This window comes from Schistocerca gregaria, chromosome 3 (assembly GCF_023897955.1).
Source record: "Schistocerca gregaria isolate iqSchGreg1 chromosome 3, iqSchGreg1.2, whole genome shotgun sequence".
Taxonomy (NCBI): Eukaryota; Metazoa; Arthropoda; class Insecta; order Orthoptera; family Acrididae; genus Schistocerca; species Schistocerca gregaria.
The window spans coordinates 505,878,747-505,888,703 of NC_064922.1; positions in this window are offsets into that span (position 1 = coordinate 505,878,747).

A 9,957-nucleotide genomic window follows, 5' to 3' on the forward strand; every position below is an offset into this window, starting at 1 on the left:
TTGAGTAACTTTGCAGTCTTTAGGTACCGATCTTCCTGTGAGCGAACGGTTGTATATAACTGCTAAATATGGAGCTATTTTATCTGCATACTCTGAAAGGAACCTGAGTGGTATACTATCTGGATCGGAAGCCTTGCCTTTATTAAGTGATTTAAGCTGCTTTGCTACACCGAGGATATCTACTTCTATGTTTCTCATCTTCGCAGTTGTTCTTGATTGGAATTCGACAATATTTACTTCGTCTTCTTTGGTGAAGGAGTTTCGGAAAACCGTGTTTAATAACTCTGCTTTGGTGGCACTCTCATCAGTGACTTCAGCGTTGTTATCGCACAGTGAAGATATTGATTGCGTCTTGCCACTGGTGTGCTTCATATATGACCAGAATCTCTTTGGGTTTTCTGCCAGATTCCGAGACAGAGTTTCGTTGTGTAAATTATCAAAAGCATCTCGCATTGAAGCACGAGCTATATTTCGAACTTCTGCAAAGCTTTGCCAATCTTCGGGATTTTGCATTATTTGAAATTTGGCTTCTGTGTCGTTATTCCATTTTATAGTAATTTTGGGTTTAAGAAGAGTTCCGTAACTTCCTGTTTCACTGTAGGTTGAGCTAATTCCCCACTCTGTCGCCATTGTTTACCTTAGTGAACAATAGTTAATAGTAATGCATATTTACCATGTGTATCAGCGATGAATGCGAGAAATAGTGTTGCCTTTATCGTAAATGGTTACATTAGTCCCTCCCCCCCCCCCCATTCACAGGGATTGCATTTCTTGACATTTTAACTAAATATTAAACTATTTCGTGCTATGAGTCTACTTGTTGTTGTTTGAAATGTTTTGATTGAGAACTAAAAGATTTAACTAAATTTTCCGTGAGTGCTTGGCAGAACTCGATAATAATTATAAAAAGGAAAACACTTCTTAATGTTCTTCAAGATTGTATGTTTGGTCACGGGCCGGCTTTCGGCGTCTCAGGTTATTTTCATGTGACAACTCAGTGTCACCAACACAGATAAAAATTTGCGACTTACACGGATGTTATTTGTACAGAAGATGCAAAAATGAAAAGTGTTTAAGTAAGAAAACATAAAAATAATGACATTAGCGAAGACACTCCCGCAGCTACGAATCTGTATTTTATAATACCAATAAAATTTTATTGAGTAGTACAGACAAATTGCAACCCTTAGCACAGAGTGGTAAATATAAAATTACTTGCAAAGAGTGAGAAAAAGTTTATACTAGTCAGTCAGGCAGAGCTGTGGGCATTAGGCTGCGTGAACATGAGAGAAGCTGGCGAGGACTATTCGACATTTTCTGATCACTTTTTAGCATAAAATCAATCATATGACGTAGAAGGTGAAGTTTTACAGTCTGTCATGGAAAGCAGAAAGATAGCGCTAATGGAAATACTGGAAATCAACAAGCACATGACAGAACGCAGCTTAGCATTAAATGATCAGACTCGTTTTCCGTTTTCCCGTTTGTTACATTACGTTTTTTGCTGGAAATATTAGATTCTAACTGTAAATTCATCCTATTTCTCATCATTTGTTCAATGTATCTCCACACAAAACCTTTGTTTATCTGTTTCTTAGTTAATATCATTATTGTAATACACTCCTGGAAATGGAAAAAAGAACACATTGACACCGGTGTGTCAGACCCACCATACTCGCTCCGGACACTGCGAGAGGGCTGTACAGGCAATGATCACACGCACGGCACAGCGGACACACCAGGAACCGCGGTGTTGTCGGTCGAATGGCGCTAGCTGCGCAGCATTTGTGCACCGCCGCCGTCAGTGTCAGCCAGTTTGCCGTGGCATACGGAGCTCCATCGCAGTCTTTAACACTGGTAGCATGCCGCGACAGCGTGGACGTGAACCGTATGTGCAGTTGACGGACTTTGAGCGAGGGCGTATAGTGGGCATGCGGGAGGCCGGGTGGACGTACCGCCGAATTGCTCAACACGTGGGGCGTGAGGTCTCCACAGTACATCGATGTTGTCGCCAGTGGTCGGCGGAAGGTGCACGTGCCCGTCGACCTGGGACCGGACCGCAACGCCGCACGGATGCACGCCAAGATCGTAGGATCCTACGCAGTGCCGTAGGGGACCGCACCGCCACTTCCCAGCAAATTAGGGACACTGTTGCTCCTGGGGTATCGGCGAGGACCATTCGCAACCGTCTCCATGAAGCTGGGCTACGGTCCCGCACACCGTTAGGCCGTCTTCCGCTCACGCCCCAACATCGTGCAGCCCGCCTCCAGTGGTGTCGCGACAGGGGTGAATGGAGGGACGAATGGAGACGTGTCATCTTCAGCGATGAGAGTCGCTTCGGCCTTGGTGCCAATGATGGTCGTATGCGTGTTTGGCGCCGTGCAGGTGAGCGCCACAATCAGGACTGCATACGACCAAGGCACACAGGGCCAACACCCGGCATCATGGTGTGGGGAGCGATCTCCTACACTGGCCGTAAACCTCTGGTGATCGTCGAGGGGACACTGAATAGTGCACGGTACATCCAAACCGTCATCGTACCTATCGTTCTACCATTCCTAGACCGGCAAGGGAACTTGCTGTTCCAACAGGACAATGCACGTCCGCATGTATCCCGTGCCACCCAACGTGCTCTAGAAGGTGTAAGTCAACTACCCAGGCCAGCAAGATCTCCGGATCTGTCCCCCATTGAGCATGTTTGGGACTGGATGAAGCGTCGTCTCACGCGGTCTGCACGTCCAGCACGAACGCTGGTCCAACTGAGGCGCCAGGTGGAAATGGCATGGCAAGCCGTTCCACAGGACTACATCCAGCATCTCTACGATCGTCTCCATGGGAGAATAGCAGCCTGCATTGCTGCGAAAGGTGGATATACACTGTACTAGTGCCGACATTGTGCATGCTTTGTTGCCTGTGTCTATGTGCCTGTGGTTCTGTCAGTGTGATCATGTGATGTATCTGACCCCAGGAATGTGTCAATAAAGTTTCCCCTTCCTGGGACAATGAATTCACGGTGTTCTTATTTCATTTTCCAGGAGTGTATTTTCCTGTGTAAACTTTTTGTCATTTATGTATCTTATGTACAAATAATATCTGTGTAAGTCGCACATAATGTTTATGTGTGTTTGCAACATTCAGTTGTCACCTGTAGATGGGTTGAGAGGGCGAAAGCCGGTTCGTGACCAAATAAGTAGATTTTACAGAATATTAGGAAGTGATTTCCTTTTTAATTTTAATTAAAAGATGGTCGTTGTACTATTATGGAACTATTTTTCCATTTAAGGAAAAAGATTCGGAGCATAAGAAAGAATAGTATAGGAAGTTCTCTCAGTGTTTAATCAAGTCAGAATTGAATTATGTGCAACGGGTGAAAATGCTATACGCGCTTATAACACTACCGTCCGCTACTGCTTTACCATAACCTTAAAGTTGGATGCAGGTCGTGAATTAAAAATATCTTGTTAAAGCAATTATGATATAAAGCAACAGAGCAGTGTTACCCTCTGAGAGGAATTTTGTTATGTTGACCGTGTTGTACCTAACGGAGGTGGCTTATCGGAAATGAAAGTCAAATTTACGTAAATATTTGAACAGTAACAAACAAAATTTTGCCTATCTGCACAGTTTAACTGATAAAGAAAACGGTCGCCAGCCTAACTAGCCAAAAGAATGATTAACATTCTCGTTCAAGAAAATAGTTATTAATAACTTTAATGGATAAACACAACCTATATTTTGTCACACGCGAGTGCAGTGAACTCTTGACACCTACATATGTGTACGGTAAGATTGAAACTAACAATTAAAGCAGCACAAACTATTTGCAAAATTATAACAGGTACCGAAACACGCTATTACTTTCAGGGCTTACACAAACTGAGTGGTCTTTATAACGTTATTATTACTATTCACTGCAGAATCATTAATTGGATATAGGTTAAGTCTCTCTCAGTTAAATACTTTACTATTTAAAATGAAAGTTAATTGGAATCCACTAACAGGTTGCTTCTCACTATCATTTGAATAAAGAATAATGTTTTTCATAATTAGTAGTCGTCCTATTACTTGTTACCGAGTATTAACACAATAGACAAACTGTGGATCCTGGTATACTATTCATATGCACTTCTAATACACAAGAGAGACAAACACTTAGCAAACATGAGTGTATAACGTTTCACACTGCAGTTTTCCACTCTTACTACATTGAAAGACAAAATCAACATATATGTAAGATACTGACTCACCTTCTGTGATTTACAACAGGCAGTAATGAGATCATTTACGAAGCAAAACTTTATAAGTCTCAGTATTAAGAACTTTTGATTTGATGTCGGCAACAATACATTAATAATCAGTTTTACTAGGAAAATTATTTTCGGTAAGCATCATTAACTTTAACTTTCATTTAACTATGTTCAAGAAGCATCAATTAGCAAAACAATGGGCTTTAATGTTCTTTCAGTAAGGACACTCGGAAATCACTTTAGTTCAAACGGAGAGGAACCTGAGAGGTGTTATGATAAGGAGAAAAATCAAGGTAGGTACATAAATTCACTTATAAATTACCTTATATTTGAGTACACTAACACATCCATTTAGCTGATCCTTCACTGTACATTATTATAGTACTCCTTTACAGTGATTGCGCAATGTGGTGGCAACAGCAAGTCGGTAGGCGGATTTGAAGACAGAATTGCTGGACTCTGGCCTTTCTTGGTGGCGATGATGAATACCAATTCTAGAGTCGTTCCAGCTATTTATCCATCCATCCGAGGCATTGGAAAGTAGCAGAAAAAGCCTCTCTCGGAACCAGGACAATGTGCAACTATTACATGGCAGTGCACAGTTTGGTAGCTCGTCCCCGACTGGTGGCTCGCCCCCGACTGACTCTTGTTCCACCTTTTCTACATGGGCCAACCACAATTTGCGCGCGCTACACAGTTCCGTTCCCGAGGGGAACCACAACAACTTTTACATACAGAATAACTAAGAACCCTAAGTAGGGATCAGCAGTTTACAAAACAGTAACCAAATACATTAAATAAAACAGAACATTTGCACATATTAACATTTCTACCAAAAATTATTCACACAAAAATTACAATTATATACAGTAAGTTTTGTTCCCTCCAAATGGGACAAAGAATTTAAATGACAGATACATTACATTGCATAGAATCATATCATGACATCGAAGTTCTTACAATGAAAGGAGTATACAATTTTATGTTATCGTTTCAAACAAACACATTTACAGATGCTCAATGATGTAACATTAAATGAAACAAAAGCAAAATAAATCCGTACAGCATTAGAGCTATGGTGTTACACGCTCTACCAAGTCACTTTCCAACACCTGTTTGCTTATAAATCGTTACTCCGCTGAGCGAAATTAGATTACCGATTTCACCGGGCAAAGATTTCATTTTGATCAAGAATGAACAGCAAGGAAACTAAAGTGACGGCTTAAGGCAAAAGCAAAGAGATCCACGTTACCAAAAGTACATCATTCAGCGGCTTCCTTCCAAGAGAGTAGTAGTAACTTAAAGCTTACATTTTATTTGGCGAACTACTACCAAGATGATAGTCCTAACGAATAAATTTCATGTGAGTCTTCGGCGACGATAAGACACATAACACTAAACTTTAATTAGAAACGTGTTAGGATTCTTCCATTTTTAATGTTTTTTGGGAAAAAATCTGCTTCAGTTTGAAAGATTAGTTATCTTTATCAATATATTTTTTATGTCAGCACAGTCATTTACTGTAAAACTAATATCGGGGAGGCTCATGTTACTTTACATCATGAAACGCCAAATCCATTTGCCTCATATCGAGATCAGTTTAAATATGTATCTGTCGATTACGGTCACAAACATTAGAAGGTCATTCTTAAAAGTACCGCTTATGATAAACAAGTTTCTAGCCTCGATAATGGGTCAGGCTCAACAGTTTGGCTCCATTGAGTACTGAAAATGGTAGTTTAAATTAAATTATGAAGATATTACACTAAAGAGCCAAGTAAACTGCCTAATATCGTGTAGGGCCCCAGCGAACACTCAGAGGCGCCGCAACACGACGCGGCATGGACTCGATAATGTCTGAAGTAGTGCTGGAGCGAATTGACATCATGAAACCTGCAGGGCTGTCCAGAAATCCGTAAGAGATCAAGGGGATGGAGATCTCTTCTGAACGGCACGTTGCACGGCATCCCAGATATGCTCAATAATGTTCATGGCATGGGAGTTTGCCAGCGGAAGTGTTAAAACTCAGAAGAATGTTCCTGGCGCCACTCTGTACCAATTCTGGAGGTTTAGGGTGCCACATTGCCGTGCTGAAATTGCCCAAGTCCGTCGGAACCCACAATGGACATGAATGGATGCAGGTGATCATACAGGATTCTTACGTACGTGTCACCTGTCAGAGTAGGATCTAGACATATCAGCGGTCCAATACCACTCCAACTACACACGCCCCACACTGTTACAGAACCCCCAAGAGTTTGAACAGTCCCCTGCTGGATACATGACGTTGTCTCCATACCCGTACACGTCCATCCGCTCGATAAAACCTGAAACGAGACTCGTCCGTCCAGGCAACACGTTTCCTGTCATCAACAGTCCAATGTCGGTGTTGATGGGGCCAGGCGAGGCGGAAAGCTTTGTGTCGTGCATTCATCAACGGTACAAGATCGATGATCTTTCGTTGAACGTTTCGCTCGCTGACACTTGTTGATGGTACAGCATTGCAACCTGCAATAATTTGCGGAAGGGTTGCACTTATGTCACGTTGAACGATACTCTTTACTCGTCGCTGGTCTTGTTCTTGCAGGATCTTTTTCTGGCCGAAGCAATGTCGGAGATTTGATGTTTTACCGGATTCCTGATATTCACGGTACACTCGTGAAATGATTGTATTCCGACTATAACATCGCGTTCAAGCTAACTTTCTTGATAACTTGCCATTGTGGTAGCAGTAACCGACCTAACAACTGTGACAGACGTTGTCTTATATAGGCGGTGCCAACCTCAGCGCCGTATTCTGTCTGTTTACGTACCTGTTTTTGAATACGCCCGCCCATACTAGTTACATTGGTATTGGCGCTTCAGTGTATATAAATGCATTGCACATATAACAGTGAACAAAACACCAATGGATACAAGCAACTCAGAGAGAGGAGATCATAAACTATGAAAAAAAAATAGTTTTGCAAACGAGGACGATGCATATTTCCAACGTGCTTGTAGGATCCTATTAAGCACAGTGGTACTAGAAGGGTTAAGAGGATGATGAGCAATAAATTATTACACCAGTAGACAGAATCGTCGACCGGAAAGGTCGGGCTGTTGCAGCACTGTACTAAAGGCGGCAAACGTCGCAGCCGACCGTGATATCCGTGTCGCCGCCTCGCGGAGAAACCGTGTAGCGCATGCTTGTGCACACGCACACCTGTCCGTGGGCTTCGAACCCCATTCCCTCGACGCGTGAACCACATCAGACTTGCAACACTTTCGGCGTCTCGTCGAATCGACCTTCGCAGGGCACACAGTCCTCTTGTGTACGTCTGTAGTGTCCGATTCCACCCATCGACTATGAACAATGACGTCGTACCTAAAGCGAAGACGATACATGGGGGCAATCTTTGAGCTCAGATGGTCATATTTGTAAACAAACTAACGTGGCATAAGATAAAATTACAATCACAGTTCATGTGATTAATTACGTAGCCACGAATTATACTGAAAAGACTTTAAGGTAATGGAGATATGTGTGTATGTGTAATTTATGTAAGTAAGAAATGCAGGGAGAACCTTTAAATCCATTACAGTAAAGCAAATGGTGAAGCCGTATTATTGGGAAATAGCGTCAATTTATTAAAAATAATTATTGAATCTAATGTGACTACCGCGAGAAAGTGGGGTTTTGGGTGGGAAGAAATTAAAACGAACCACATCAACGGCAAAATGAAATAAATAATAACGTATATAAACCATAAAAAGAACAGTAGCATGAAATATGGAGAACCTGACACAGAAATCTTGAAACAACATCCAGTACACAAGTAACGAAAATTCTCGAAGTAACAGATATTGGAGTCGGTAACTAGAACAGGTCCGTTCTAGTTACCGATTCCAACAGTTCAAAATGGTTCAAATGGCTCTAAGCACTATGGGACTTAACATCAGAGCCGATCGTGGTGGCCACGCGGTTCTAGGCGCTGCAGTCCGGAACCGCGCGACGGCTACGTTCGCAGGTTCGAATCCTGCCTCGGGCATGGATGTGTGTGATGTCCTTCGATTAGTTAGGTTTAAGTAGTTCTAAGTTCTGGGGGACTGATGACCTCAGATGTTAAGTCCCATAGTGCTCAGAGCCATTTGAGCCATTTTGAACTTAACATCAGAGGTCATCAGTCCCCTAGACTTAGAATTGCTTAAACTTAACTAACCTAAGGACATCACACACAGCCATGCCCGAGGCAGTATTCGAACCTGCTAACGTAGCAGCAGCGCGATTCGGGACTGAAGCTCCTAGAACCGCTCGGTCACAGTGGCCGGCGATTCCAACAGTTCCGTGGTTCATACCTAGATCGTTTTTCCGGCAGTTGTGTACACTGACATGTAATACGATTTCTACATTTGTAAATTGCTCTCTAAAATACTGCGAAAAAATGACAAATATTGGAATCAGTAACTAGAAGTAAGAAATGTATGAGGTCAGTACCACTTATCGGTTCCAACCATTGCGCAGCAGGTGTGTGCAATGAAATGTAATGGAATTTCTGCACTTGTAATTACTCTCTGAACTGCTGAGAATAAGTTATGCTGTTGAAATCGGTAACTGGAATTAACATATATAGATCAGTTCTTTATTTTTTTGTGAATTTTCGTTATTTGTGTACTGGTTTTGTTTTATGATTGCTGTGTCTGTTTTTCCACATTTCGTGCTACTGTTTCATATACGTTATTATTCATTTCATTTTTCCTTTGTTGTGTTTTCCAACCGCCTTGCAGCAGAAGAAACACCGGTTCCCGTCAGATCACCGAAGTTAGGCGCTGTCGGCCCGGGCTAGCACTTGGATGGGTGACCATCCGGTCTGCCGAGCGCTGAGCCAAAAGGGGTACACTCAGCCCTTGCGAGGCAAACTAAGGAGCTACTTGATCGAGAAGTAGCGGCCCCGGTCTCGTAAACTGACACACGGCCGGGAGAGCGGTGTGCTGACCACATGCTCCTCCATATCGGCATCCAGTGACGGCTGTGGGCTGAGGATGACACGGCGGCCGGTCGGTACCGTTGGGCCTTTAAGACCTGTTCGGGCGGAGTTTAGCTTTTTGTTGAATTACATTTTAGTTTCTCCCCGAGCAAAACCCCCACTTTACTGCCGTAGTCCCGTTAGATTCAATAAGTATTATTACACATTAACGTTATTTTATAATATAATTCACCACGCGTTAGACTGTAACGGAATTTATTCTCTGCGGTTTATTTCAAATATACATATTTCACTTTTGTTTTCCTTATATATTTCCGTTATCTTCAGTTCGTTTCGATATACTGTAATTGTTGGCTATAACCGCGTGAATTGTGGTTGTATTTTCATCGTATGCTACAGTACTTTATTTTAGAATAACAATCACTGCTTTCAAATACTGCCTCTGTGTGGGGTCCTTGACTCTGCTATGACGTGATTGCTGAAAGCCGAAGAGTCTAATCGGACACTAGGGTTTGGACTGGCGTCGGATAGGCAGCCACCAGCGCGCTCTGGAGCGTCGCCAAGGCAACCGCTGCGGAGCGGCGGGCGATGGGAGTGCCGGCGTGAGCCGAGTTAGCGAGCTCCGGTGGCAAGCAGTCGCAGGAGGAAGTGAAGCTCGCCACAGCTACAGGCGCGGACGGAACGCGGAATGCGTCTCATCCCGCACTGGCCGCCGCTTCCGCAGAACGGATGAGCAATCCCTC